The 14,376-nt window shown below is 39.7% G+C and overlaps 1 protein-coding gene across 1 annotated transcript in view; it reads right to left on the bottom strand.

Annotated features, from left to right (window-relative positions):
• Positions 1-14,376, bottom strand: part of prdm2b (PR domain containing 2, with ZNF domain b) — a 75,539-nt gene that overhangs the window by 38,483 nt on the left and 22,680 nt on the right. The gene's annotated exons all lie outside the window — the stretch shown is intronic.

Below are 14,376 nucleotides of genomic sequence, written 5' to 3'. Positions count from 1 at the left end.
GTCAGGATTTTTTTCTTCTGATGAAGAAAAACTCAATGCACGACCTACTTCCGCATTCAGCCTTTGACTGTTCAGTCATTTCCGGTTGGAGCCGTGGGCTGTTGTTTATGTGGAAATAGCGGAGTATTTGGACTTTAAAAGGTGTCTTTTGGAGCTAACAAGAGTTACTATAAATTATGTTAGGTCCATTGTTTGTTTTTCTAGTAAAATATCCCAAAATAAAAATCCAAAAAGATTTTAAATTGTATTTGTCGTCCTACATAGCAAACTTCAAAGGTAACTTGCTAATGCTAATGTTTTTAGCGCATGTTTACGTGCGACCAGCTCTAAAACTGAAAGAGATTTATGTTGGCGACGCGTTATAGGTGCAGTCAAGATGCAGATCGCTGGATTGATTCAGGTATTTTATGTGAATCCAAAGCTAAACGTCGCAGTATTTAATGAAGTCCCATTAGCTATTATGCAGCTAGAGCGCGGGGCGCTGCTGCAGATGCGGCCGTGATCAGGGACCCTTTGGAGAATAAACAACCTTTACCTTTCCTCTGGGTCCGTGCAGCCAAGAAAAAACTTCAGAACTGACTGCAGTATTTAAATTCAAATTCAAATTCAAATTAATTTTATTTGTATAGCACCTTTCCAGTTAAAAAACAGCTCAAAGTGCTGTACATAAAACAAATAAAAATACAAGAAAAACTGTACCCCACACATGCAATAATATAATAAGATAAGCCCCTCATAATAATAAAAACACAAACAAACAGATAAAATAGAAAAGCAAGCAGATCACAAAGGAATAACCTGAAGGCGCTGTCCACCCTGTCCTCCTATTGGCTGGAGTGTCAGCATCTAGGCAACTTGAGGACGTCCCGGTCATCCCCCGCACCCTCCAGCCCAAAGCCCCCAGCCCCCCGGCCCAGTGCACCCAACTGGGCACACAAAGCTAGGGAGCTCAGGGGACACAGAACAAGGAAGGCCAGAGGACAAGCAGGACCATCCCCATGAGCCCGAACACACACACCCCAGCCGAGAGTGAGAAGACGCTCGTATACAAGTATAAACGATAAAATAGACAAAATATAAAACAGATAAAGTATAAAAGTATAAAAACAGCTATAATGTAGTGTTATAAAATATAATATGTTAATACATAAAAAGTAAAACTTTAGTAAATGGCATAAAACAAATAAATACATACTAAGATACAATAAAATAACACGTAAAATCCTAAATCCCAAATACGATCTACTTAAAAGCTGAATTAAATAAATGTGTCTTCAGTTTCTTTTTAAAGACCTCAACAGTGGATGAAGCCCTCACATCCTCAGGCAGGCTGTTCCACAGACGAGGCCCATAATATCTAAAAGAGGCCTCGCCATGGGTTTTTGTCCTGACTCTAGGGACCTCTAGCAGGCCCGCATCTGAAGACCTGAGAGCTCTAGGAGGTTCATAAGCTAAAAGTAAATCTGATATAAAAAAAGGACTAAGACCATGTAAACTCTTATAAACAATTAAAATAATCTTAAAATCAATCCTATGGCTGACAGGGGGCCAGTGCAGAGATTTCAAAATTGGTGTAATGTGCTCCCTCTTCCTGGTTCTTGTTAAGAGGCTTGCAGCTGAGTTTTGGACAAGCTGAAAATTACATGTGAATACCGTTGTTACTTTTCATTTGGGATAATGCTAGCTAGCATGAAAGACACGTCTGATTATCAATGTCTTTATCTTTATGACCCGTTAGTTGTGTTTCAGTTACTCCACAGCAAAGTGTTTCTATCCATCCATCCATCCATCCATCTTCCTCCGCTTCATCCGGGACCGGGTCGCGGGGGCAGCAGTCTAAGCAAAGATGCCCAGACTTCCCTCTCCCCGACCACTTCCTCCAGCTCCTCTCAGGGGACCCCGAGGCGTTCCCAGGCCACCCGAGCGACATAGTCTCTCCAGCGTGTCCTGGGTCTTCCCCGGGGCCTCTGCCCAGTGGGACATGCCCGGAACACCTCTCCAGGGAGGTGTCCAGGAGGCATCCGGATCAGATGCCCAAGCCACCTCAACTGGCTGCTCTCGATGCGGAGGAGAAGCGGCTCTACTCCGAGCTCTCTCCTGGTGACTGAGCTCCTCACCCTATCTCTAAGGAAGCGCCCAGCCACCCTCCGTAGAAAACTCATTTCAACCGCTTGTAGTCGGAATCTTGTTCTTTCGGTCACAACCCAGAGCTCATGACCATAGGTGAGTACTGGAACAAAGATCGACCGGTAAATCGAGAGCTTTGCTTTGTGGCTCAGCTCTCTTTCCACCACAAAGGACTGGTACAGTGACCGCAAAATGGCTCCAATCCGCCTGTCGATCTCACGCTCCGATCTTCTCTCACTCGTGAACAAGACCCCAAGATATTTAAACTCCTCCACCTGAGGCAGGAGCACTCCACCCACCGAGAGAGGGCAACCACCTTTCTCCGGTCGAGAACCATGGCCTCAGACTTAGCGGTGCTGACCCTCATCCCAGCCGCTTCACACTCGGCTGCAAACCGCTCCAATACATGTTGGAGGTCCTGGCTCGATGAAGCCAACAGAACAACATCATCTGCAAAGAGCAGAGATGAAATCCTGTGGTCCCCAAACCAGATCCCCTCCGGCCCCTGGCTGCGCCTAGAGTATGAGAGTATGAACAGAACCGGTGATAAAGGGCAGCCCTGCCGGAGTCCAACATGCACCGGGAACAGGTCTGACACTGCCGGCCATGCGAACCAAGCTCCTGCTCCGGTCATACAGAGACCGGACAGCTCCGAGTAAGGCTCACCGGACCCCATACTACCATAGCACCCTCCACAGGACACCACGGGGAATGTAGTCAAATGCCTTCTCCAAATCCACAAAACACATATGGACTGGATGAGCGAACTCCCACGAACCCTCCAGTACCCTGGAGAGACTGTAGAGCTGGTCCACTGTTCCACAACCAGGACGGAAACCGCACTGTTGTTCTTGGATCTGAGGTTCGACTATCGGACGGACTCTCCTCTCCAGTACCCTGGCATAGACTCTTCCTTCTTAAAAAGGGAAACGACCACCCCAGTCTGCCAGTCCAGTGGTACGGTACATACAACAGATGAAAGGAAACTTGAAAAATGTCAAAGTGAGGGTTCAAAAATCATGAAAATATCAAAGAAAACATGAAAAACATCAAAGGGGAAGATAATAAGAAACATACAAAGGATCACAGGAAACAGAAAAAAAGAAGAAGGGAAAGATAAAAGAAACATAGAAAAGATCAAAGGAAACTTAAGAAATGTCAATTGGAGGGTTCAAAATAATCATGAGAAATATCAAAGAAAACATGAAAACATCAAAGGGGAAGATAAAAAAGAGCATAAAAAAAGATCCCAGAAAACAGGAAAGACATCAAAGGGAAAGATAATAAGAAACATACAAAGGATCACAGGAAACTGGAAACCATCAAAGGGAAAGATGAAAGAAACATACAAAAGATCAAAGGAAACTTGAAAAATGTCAAAGGGAGGGCTCCAAAAAAATCACTAGAAAAATCAAAGAAAGCATGAAAAACATAAAAGGGGAAGATAAAAGAAACATACAAGAGATCAAAGGAAACTTGAAAAATATCAAAGTTCAAAAAATCATGAGAAACATCAAAGAAAATTTGAAAAACATCAAAGGGAAAATATTAAGAAACATACAAAGGATCACAGGAAACAGGAAATTATCAAAGGAAAGATAAAAGAAACATACAAAAGATCAGAGCAAACTTGAAGAATGTCAAAGGGAGAGTTAAAAAAATCATGAGAAATATCAAAGAAAATATGAAAGACATCAAAGGGGAAGACATTAAGAAACATACGAAGGATCACAGGAAACAGGAAAACATCAGAGGGAAAGATAAAGAAAAATACAAAAGATCACAGGAAACTTAAAAAAAGTGAAAAGGAGGGTTAAAAATAATCATGAGAAATATCAAAGAAAACATAAAAAACATCAAAGGAGAAGATAAAAGGAGCATACAAATGATCCCAGGAAACAGGAAAAACATCAAAGGGAGATAATAAGAAACGTACAAAGGATCACAGGAAACAGATGAACGTCAAGGGGAAAGATAAAAGAAACATACAAAAGATGAAAGGAAACTTGAAAAATGCCAAAGGGAGAGTTAAAAAATCATGAGAAATATCAAAGAAAACATAAAAAAACATCAAAGAGGAAGATAATAGGAAACATACAATGGATAACTAAAAAAAGGAAATTCAAATTAAAAGGTAAAAGAAACGTACAAAAGATCAAAGGAAACTTGAAAAATGTCAAAGGGAGTGTTAAAAAAATCATCAGACATATCAAAGAAAACATGAAAAACATCAAGCGAACATAATAAGAAACATACAAATGATTCCAGGAAACAGGAAAAACATCAAAGGGAAAGATAAAAGAAACATACAAAAGATCAAAGGAACCTCGAAAAATGTCAAGGGGAGGGTTCAAAATAATCACTAGAAATATCAAAGAAAACATGAAAAACATCAATGGGGAAGATATAAGAAACATAAAAAAGATTACAGGACACAGGAAAAACATCAATGGGGAAGATAAAAGAAACATACAAAAGATCAAAAGAAACTTGAAAAATGTTTAAGGGAGAGCTTGAACAAATCATGAGACATATCAAAGAAATCATGAAAAACATCAAAGAGGAAGATAATAAGAAACATACAAAGGATCACTGGAAACAGGAAAAACATCAAAGGGAACGATATAAGAAACATACAAAAGATCAAAAGAAACTTGAAAAATGTTTAAGGGAGAGTTTAAACAAATCATGAGACATATCAAAGAAAACATGAAAAATATCAAAGGTAAAGATCATTAGAACATGCAAAGGGTTCCAGAAAACAGGAAAAACATCCAAAAAGTTTAAAGAAACATACAAAAAATTCAAAGAAAACATGAAAAACATCAAAGAGGAAGATAATAAGGAACATACAAAGGATCCCAGGAAACAGGAAAAAATTAAAGGGAAAGATGAAAGAAAAACATATAAAAGATCAGAAGAAACTTGAAAAATATCAAAGGGAGGGTGAAAAAAGTCAGGAGAAATAACAAATAAAACATGAAAAATCATCAAAGGGAAAGATAAAAAGAAACATAAAAAGGATCACAGGAATCAGGAAAAACATCGAAGTGAAAGATAAAACAAACATACAAAAGATGAAAGGAAACTTGAAAAATGTCAAAGGGAGGGTTCGAAAAATCATGAGAAATATCAAAGAAAACATAAGAAACATCAAAGGGGAAGATAATAAGAAACACACAAAGGATCACAGGAAACAGAAAAATCATCAAAGGGAGAGATAAAAGAAACACACAAAAGATCAAGGATCCTTGAAAAATGTCAGAGGGAGGGTTCAAAATAACCACGAGAAATATCAAATGAAACATGAAAGACATCAAAGGGGAAGACAATAAGAAACATACGAAGGATCACAGGAAACAAGAAAAACATCAAAGGGAAAGATAAAAGAAACATACTAAAGATCAAAGGAAACTTGAAAAATGTCAAAGGTAGAGTTCAAAAAAGTATGAGAAATATTAAAGAAAACATGAAAAACATCAAAGAGGAAGATAATAAGAAACAAACAAAGGATCACAGGAAACAGGAAAAATATCAAAGGGAACGATAAAAGAAACATACTGTAGTAGCCATGAATCAAACTACTGTTTATAAATGAAGGTGAATGAATATTATTTTTTGTTCAGTTCATTGCTTCATGTTTAGTATTGTATGCGGTCATATTGAGCAGGCAATCACCTGGTGGATCACATGTTTGTGGGTGGAGACATTTTGAGTTATTATAACTTACCTGTTGATTTTGCACCTGTAAGTTAGACGGGAGAGGTTGAGCTGGGTTGCCACCTTTTTTGTTGACCGCTTTAACCCGCTTTAGTTGTCACTTTTTGTTGCCTTTTGACCATCTTTCTTGCTATCCTAAGTTCAATTACTTTTTTGGTCATTAATAAAAGGCTCAAAGCATGACCCGATTCAAATCCATTTGTTTGGCGCGTCATACAATAACCGGACCCAGCGTCAGTCTCTCAGCGACTTTGGATTTTTGATGCAGTCGCTACATTTTGTCAACAAAAAATATGAGCATCAAATACAAATATCATGAAACCAAGCAAGCGGAGCTGAGATCTGGAGTACCAGAAAAGAATTTAGTCACACGGACATCGGAGCAAGTACCGAGGTAGGCGCTGGCTGTCAAACAGTTTGCGGAGCCGCTGTCAAAGTGAACTACAGCCAGGTAAGCCCACCTGTGGATCTGCGCATGGAAGCTGTAGGCTACCCGTGGAACGATGTCAGCTTAAACATTGACTGCTGTTTGTTCATTGGGAACGATCGCTGGTTTACAGAGGTTTGGGTCCTCTGCGGAAAGCTTTCGAGGCTGTGTTACGCAATGCTGCGAAACATGAATATGCGGACTGTCTGAAGTTACTGCCCCCTGCTTTGTTCGGAATGTGGATGTTTGGATGAATGTTTGGATGAAAAAGGGATCCAAATGGGCTTAACAATCGATTGTGTCAAGTTCACGCTGATGCTGTATGTTTATCAATGAAGGAAAAAAGAAAAGGAAAGACGCAATAATTATTATCTCCAAAACCTCTAACATGTGCTGTCCCTCTGATGTATTCATTCCTGATCCTATCCATCCTGGTCACTCCCAAAGAGAACCTCAGCATCTTCATCTCTGCTACCTCCAGCTCTGCTTCCTGTCTTTTCTTCAGTCCCACTGTTTCTAGTCCAAACAACATGGCTGGTCTCACCACAGTCTTGTACACCTTTCCTTTCATTTGTGCTGAAACTCTTCTGTCACACATCACACCTGACACTTTTCTCCACCCATTCCAACCTGCTTGCACTCTCCTCTTCACTTCTTTTCCACACTCTCCATTACTCTGTACTGTTGACCCTAAATACTTAAACTCCTCCACCTTCTTTATCTCTTCTCCCTGTAACCTCACTCTTCCACTCTGGTTCCTCTCATTCACACACATGTACTCTGTCTTACTGCGGCTAACCTTCATTCCTCTCCTTTCCAGGGCAAACCTCCACCTCTCTAACTCCACCTCCACCTGTTCCCTGCTCTCACTACAAATCACAATATCATCTGCAAACATCATAGTCCATGGTGATTCCTGTCTAACCTCATCCGTCAGTCTGTCCATCACCATTGCAAACAGGAAGGGGCTCAGAGCTGATCCCTGATGTAATCCCACCTCCACCTTGAACTCCTCTGTCACCCCTACAGCACACCTCACCACTGTCTTACAGCCCTCATACATGTCCTGCACTGCTCGGACATACTTCTCTGTCACTCCAGACTTCCTCATACAATACCATAGTTCCTCTCTGGGCACTCTGTCATAAGCTTTCTCCAGATCTACAAAGACACAGTGGAGCTCTCTCTGACCTTCTCTGTACTTCTCTATCAACATCCTCAAAGCAAATGTTGCATCTGTAGTGCTCTTTCTTGGCATGAAACCATACTGCTGCTCACAAATGTTCACTTCTGCTCTTAGTCTGGCTTCCACTACTCTTTCCCACACCTTCATTGTATGGCTCATCAGCTTTATTCCTCTGTAGTTACCACAACTCTGCACATCTCCCTTATTCTTAAAAATGGGCACCATCACACTTCTCCTCCATTCCTCAGGCATCTTCTCACCACCTAAGATCCTGTTGAACAACCCGGTCAAAAACTCCACTGCCATCTCTCCTAGACACTTCCATACCTCCACAGGTATATCATCAGGACCAAGAGCCTTTCCACTCTTCATCCTCTTCAAAGCCCCTCTCACTTCACCTTTACTAATCTTTCTTACTTCCTGCTCCACAACCGTCACCTCTTCTACTCTTTGTTCTCTCTCATTCTCTTCATTCATCAACTCTTCAAAGTATTCTTTCCATCTTTCCATTACACCACTGACACCTGTCACCACATTACCATTCCTATCCTTGATCACCCTAACCTGCTGCATGTCCTTCCTGTCTCTGTCTCTCTGCCTTACTAGTCTGTACAGGTCAGTCTCTCCCTCCTTACTACCCAACCTAGTGTACAAGTCATCATAAGCTCTTTGTTTGGCCTTTGACACCTCTACTTTCAGCTTTCTTTCTTTCTTTCTTTCTTTTTATTTGTTTCCTTTTGTTACGCCCCAATTTGTCTAGGGGTGCGGGGCCTAACATAAAGATAAATTAAATAAGTGTTTAACAAAAACACAACAAAAGTCTCCATAAAAGTATAACAATATTTATTTACAAAGACCAAAACCACCAAAACAATAACTAAAAGTGAAGCAAAAGGCTTCAGGGTGAACCAAGGCCAAAACAACAAACAAAACCCCAACTAACTCAACCCAGGGAGCTTACCTGCAAAAGAAACAGTAAAATAATGACAAACACTAACCTCCCTGGACTAACATAAACAGGAGAAAAACCTTTACTAAAGAAAATGGCAGTTCACCCCTACAGCTTCACTTAAATTTAAACCAACACTAAACACAGAACACAGAGTGGGACCTAACACAAAACACCAAAGAAAACAAAGTGCGCACAAATTAAAGCAGGTGGAGAAGTTCACTGAGCTGCAGTGGAGACATGTTGCAGCCCAGCTCCCTTCTCGTGGTCTGGAGGTCCACATGGTGATTTTGAAGGCTTCCTTCTCTGGCCTCGACCAATGGGGAACCACACCTCCAGCACCACACCTGAAACAAATCAACAGAAAAACACACAAACAAAGATCCACAAAACACAAAGAAGTCCCACTCTGACAAAAATCCACAAGACCAAAAAGAAAACCAAATACGGCCACAGCCGTAACACCCCCCTACTTAAAATAAAACCCCTTTCCCTAAAAGAGGTTTTCCCCAAGAGGGTGCTTACATAGAAACCCACAAAACAGAGTGCTAGCCACAAAAAATACGAAGTGGTAGCCACTTCCACCCAAATGCTGGCACAACACAAAACAAACTGTGTGCCAAAACAAAACTAAACAAGTTTGGTCAACAGATTTTCACCTTAGAAAAAAAACCTGGGCAATGTGCCTCAGGTAACAGCTACACGAATGTATTGAAAATGTTACTGTCCTAGTAACATTTTCGTTGTTTGAATGAAAGGAGAGCAGGTAACTGATTTTTGGAGTCTCAACTCCACACATGTAAATTGATTTGGCAAAGAGGCCACACTACACCAAATATGAATCATCCAGATTCTCGAAAACAGACAGAACACCTTGTTCTCCAAATGTTTGATGAGCAGGGAGTTGAAGGGGCGTCAGGAGCAGCCGAACTGGCTTACCTAACTCCTGACCTTGCACCTGCAAGAGCCTCACTACCACCTTCCTCCCAAGAGAGTTCCAAACCCTCAAAGGCAACCCTGGTCTGGAGCAAGACAACTGAGTCATCTCTTCACCGGCTGCAGCAACAGGAACCTCCGCACCTGCTGCCGCCCGATCGGAGTTGGTGGCACTGGCAACAGTGCAGCAGCCTCCACTCCCACACCGTCACCTGAACCACCTCCAATTGCTACTACCAGCAAGGATCTGCCTGAGGGTTGGAAAACTCCCTGCTCAAGTGACCAATGTTTTCAAAAAGGCTCTCATTTTAACAGTAAGAGAAGTCCCAGACTTCACCAAATGTAAAATTACAAAAACCCATTAAGAAAAACTGTTAACCAAAACTAATTATGTCCAAGTACAAATTAATTTCACAAAATTCAAAAGGGATCTGGGTGGATTTAGATCCCGGACGAGCCCCCAATTTATGTTACGCCCCAATTTGTCTAGGGGTGCGGGGCCTAACATAAAGATAAATTAAATAAGTGTTTAACAAAAACACAACAAAAGTCTCCATAAAAGTATAACAATATTTATATTGAATATTTATTGTGAAGCAGCAGGAACATCAAAAACACAAAATTAAATAGAGGATATCACACAGACCTACAACTTCAAGAATGAAAAGGAGCAGATGGAAGAAAAATGTTCTTATTTGTGTCTGCCCCTGCTAAATCAAAATACTCGGATATATAAACAAATATACTTAGTACAGATGGCCCCCCCATTGGCCATTCACAAGCAAAACAATATAATCAAAGAAAATAAATAAAAAGTTAACTCAGAAGATGAAATCAGCTATTTTTGACATAACTTTCCAATTTCATTCTCCAAACATATTCCTGAATTGAAGAATATTTGTACAACTTTTCAAATCATTTTTTTTTCTTTTTTGTAAGTTCCAAAGTTTAACACCAATAAAAGAAAAACACATTTGTTTTAAAGTGGTGCAAACAACTGGGTACCTTACGCTGCATCTCCCTGTACTCATGCCTGCTCTGCTCAGTCCTCTCAGTGTCCCACTTCTTCTGTGTGAGACTCAGTGTGGGAGTTTTTAGTTTCATTTTTTTTTTTTTTTTTTTTTTTAAAACAAAAACTTTCATGATACTCTTGCCCTTGGTGAAAATGAAAGGAGGCAGGAAGAATACTTATTGTCTCTGTCCCATTTAACTAAATCAATTAAGCCTTTCAATTAATTTTCTTTGTATTTTAACAATAATATGTCATCTGGCCGGCAAAAGGCAACAAAAGCAAATCAATAAAAACAAAAAACAAAAACAAGAAAGAAACAAACAACAAAATCAACAACAAAATAAACCAAATAAAAAAGCAAGTACCTCAGAATTTCTTTTTTTCTTTCTCTCTCTTTCTTTCTTCCTTTTTAACTTTTTCCCAATGACCTTATAATTCCTTTTTTTTACAAAGTCAGTAATAATGGATAGAGAAGAGGAGCTAAGGTTTTGCTTTTTCTTTTCAATTTCTCTGTTTTCTTTTCTATTCTTGTTACTTTCATAGCAGTCATCACTTTGCACATCTGTTGTATTTCTCGTTGTATTTCTCATTTCTCAGACTCAGTTCCCACATTTTCAAACATATTTCCATTATGTTCAACATTGTACATCATTTGTCTGCACCTTCCTTCACTTGTACGTCAGTTTTTTTTTTTTTTTTTTTTTTTAAACCAAACTTTCTCCAGCTTGTGAAGATGATTTTTGATCAATTAACCTCCTTCAGGAAATCCCAAAATTTACTCTAGTAAGATAAAAAATCACAAGCAAGTTTAAAAGTGTGGTGTGTGTGTGGGAGCTCCCAGTGGGTGTGTGTGTGTGTGTGTGTGTGCACATCATACATGACCTCAGGTTCTGCAGTGGAGGATCCCGGTGTCGACGTGTCATGCAGAGCTCCACCCCTTCCATACCCCGCAATCTGAATGATGAACGTTGTGGAGGCCGTGAAAATGTCCACGGCCACGCTCACCGTGGTTGGGACGCCTTCTAAAATTTCCATCTTCTATTTCTTTGTTCCATTCTGTGTCTGCTGTGATTTTTCTCAGGGCAGTTCTTCACTCAGTTTTCCAGGCTTTTTACAGTAGTGGCAGACATCTGACTGCTGGGGAGGAGCTGGAGCGGGGGCAGCTTTTAGCTGAGGGTCGTCTGCAGCAGCATGCTGGAAAAAGGGGGGGCTGTGCACGGTGTAGAGGGTCATCTTTTTCTTTTTGTCATTGCTGCGTTTCATCTGGCCTAGTTTGTTGGTGACGGGCGTGTCGGAGCATCTCAGCCATTCAGACGGAAGTCAGTCCAGTTCAGTTCACACAGGACATCTTTGGGGCTTCTGTGAGAGATGAACAGAACCCATCCAGGAAGCGACTCTTCATCAGTGCTTCATATGGAGACAACCTTCTTTCTAGTGCAGTCGTTGAGCTTTGACAGATCACGTGTGGAAGGGAAGCTTTCATTCGTGGCAGGAATGAGGTCAGTCAGCCACATGTTGTAGACTCTGTCAGCCTGTTCTGTCCCAAAGTCATTCAATCACCTTTGCCATGGCTGCTCCTTCTCTCTCGGGGGTCAGGAGGTGTTTGGACGCCGTCATGAGGTTATCTGCATCTTGCACCACGGGGAGCTGCAGGATAGGACTTTGGGCCACTGATGCTGCTCGTCCACTTCTCAGTCTCATAGGTGAAACGGCTGATGTTGGACCCAGACCGAATACCTCAGGAGATTCAGTCTCAGTGGATGAGTTGATGATGGCGTCAGCTGTAGCTTGATGCTGATGCTGGTGCTGACCCGCGTTGCTGCTGCTTGGAAAGGAGTGAGGAGGAGGTTGAATGGAGGATCTGGGATACTGGCTTCATTTAAGGGCAAGGGGTTAGGTTGGGAGGGTGGAGGGATGGAGTCCACTCGACAGGTCGACTCTGGTTCCCCATGAAGTCTGCAGAGGACAGAGAAAGGAAAATAAGTAGTTTCTGCTTTTTTACATATTTCTCCGCTGTTACCCATCCTCATTGTCTGATTGCTGCTCTTTAGAGGTATTAGGTTGTTTTTTTGGGGCTTTTTTTTTTTTTTTTAAATCTGCAGCTCACAGCTCACAATATTACTAAAATTACTTATTTGTCTAATCAGATGCTGCTGTTAGACCCGATCTGCTCTGGTTCACAAAGACTTCAATAAATCATGAAAAATTCATAGAATTCATGTCCTGACCTCAAAATCAGGAAAAATTCATGAAATTCATGCCCTGACCTCAAAATCATGAAAAAAAACATAAAAATCGGAAAATCATGAAAAATTCATGAAATTTGTGTCCTGACCACAAAATCAGGAAAAAAAATCATGAAATTCATGTCCTGACCTCAAAATCATGAAAAACATAAAAACCAGAAAATCATGAAAATATAAAGAAAGTCATGCCCTGACCTTAAAATCATGAAAAATTCTTGAAAATCATGCCCTGACCTCAAAATCATGAGAAATTCATGAAAATCATGTCCTGACCTCAAAATCATGAAAAAAAAAGAAAATTGGAGCAAACATGAAAAATTCATGAAATTCATGCCCTGACCTCAAAATCATGAAAAATTCACGAAACTCATGTCCTGACCTGAAAATCATGAAAAAACACATAAAAATCGGAAAACTATGAAAAATTCATGAATATCATGTCCTAACCTCAAAACCAATAAAAAAAACATGAAAACCAGAAAATCATTTAAAAAATCATGAAAGTAATGCCCTGACCTCAAAATCATGAAACATATGTCTTGACCTCAAAATCATGAAAAATTCATGAAATTCATGTAATTACCTTAAAATCAGGAAAGAAATATAAAAACTAGAAAATCATAAAAATATCATGAAAGTCATATACTGACCTCAAAATCAGGCAAAATTCATGAAAGTCATGCCCTGACCTAAAAATCATGAAAGATTCATGAAAATCCGGCCCTGACCTCAAAATCCTGAGAAATTTATGAAATTCTTGTCCTCACCTGAAAATTCTGTAAAATTAATGAAACTCATGCCCTGACCTCAAAACCATGGAAAATTTATGAAACTCATGTCCTGACCTCAAAATCATGAAGAATTCATGAAAGTCATGTCCTGACCTTAAAACCATGGAAAAAAAAATAAAATAAAAAAAACAAGAAAAATTAATGAAATTTATGTCCTGACCTCAAAATCATGAAGAATTCATGAAATTCATGTCCTGACCTCAAAACCATGAAAAAAAAAAAAAAAATCACGAAAAAATCATGAAAGTCATGCCCTGACGTCAAAATCATGAAAAACTCATGAGAGTCATGCCCTGACACTAAAATCATGAAAAATTCATAAAAATTTATGTCCTTACCTCAAAATCAAGAACAGAACGTAAAAAATGGAATATCATGAAAAATTCATGAAATTCATGTCTTGATCTCAAATACATGAAAAATTCTTGAAATTCATGTCCTGACCGCAAAATCATGAAAAAAACATAAAAACCAGAAAATCATGAAAAAAATCATGAAATTCATGTCCTGACCTCATAATCATGAAAAAAAAATCATGAAAGTCATGCCCTGACCTCAAAATCATGAAAAATTCACAATATTCTTGTCCTGATCTCAAAATCATGAAAAATTCATAAAATTCATGTCGTGACCTCAAAATAAATAAATAATAAAAAAAACGTGAAAATCACAAAATCATGTAAAAATCATGAAACCTATGTCCTGACCTCAAAATCATGAAAAAATCATGAAATTCATGCCCTGACCTCAAAACCATGGAAAATTCATGAAACTCATGCCCTGACCGCAAAATCAGGAAAAATTCATGAAATTCATGTCCTGACCTCAAAATCATGAAGAATTCATGAAAGTCCTGTCCTGACCTTAAAACCATGGAAAAAAAAATAAAATAAATCATTCGTTTCCTGACCTCAAAATCATGAAAAAAACATAAAAACCAAAAAAACATGAAAAATCATGAAAGTAATGTCCTGACCTCAAA

This window comes from Oryzias melastigma, linkage group LG5, assembly GCF_002922805.2.
Source record: "Oryzias melastigma strain HK-1 linkage group LG5, ASM292280v2, whole genome shotgun sequence".
Taxonomy (NCBI): Eukaryota; Metazoa; Chordata; class Actinopteri; order Beloniformes; family Adrianichthyidae; genus Oryzias; species Oryzias melastigma.
The sequence above is the reverse complement of the archived record's forward strand: the minus strand, read 5'-3'. Positions and strand labels throughout refer to the sequence as shown.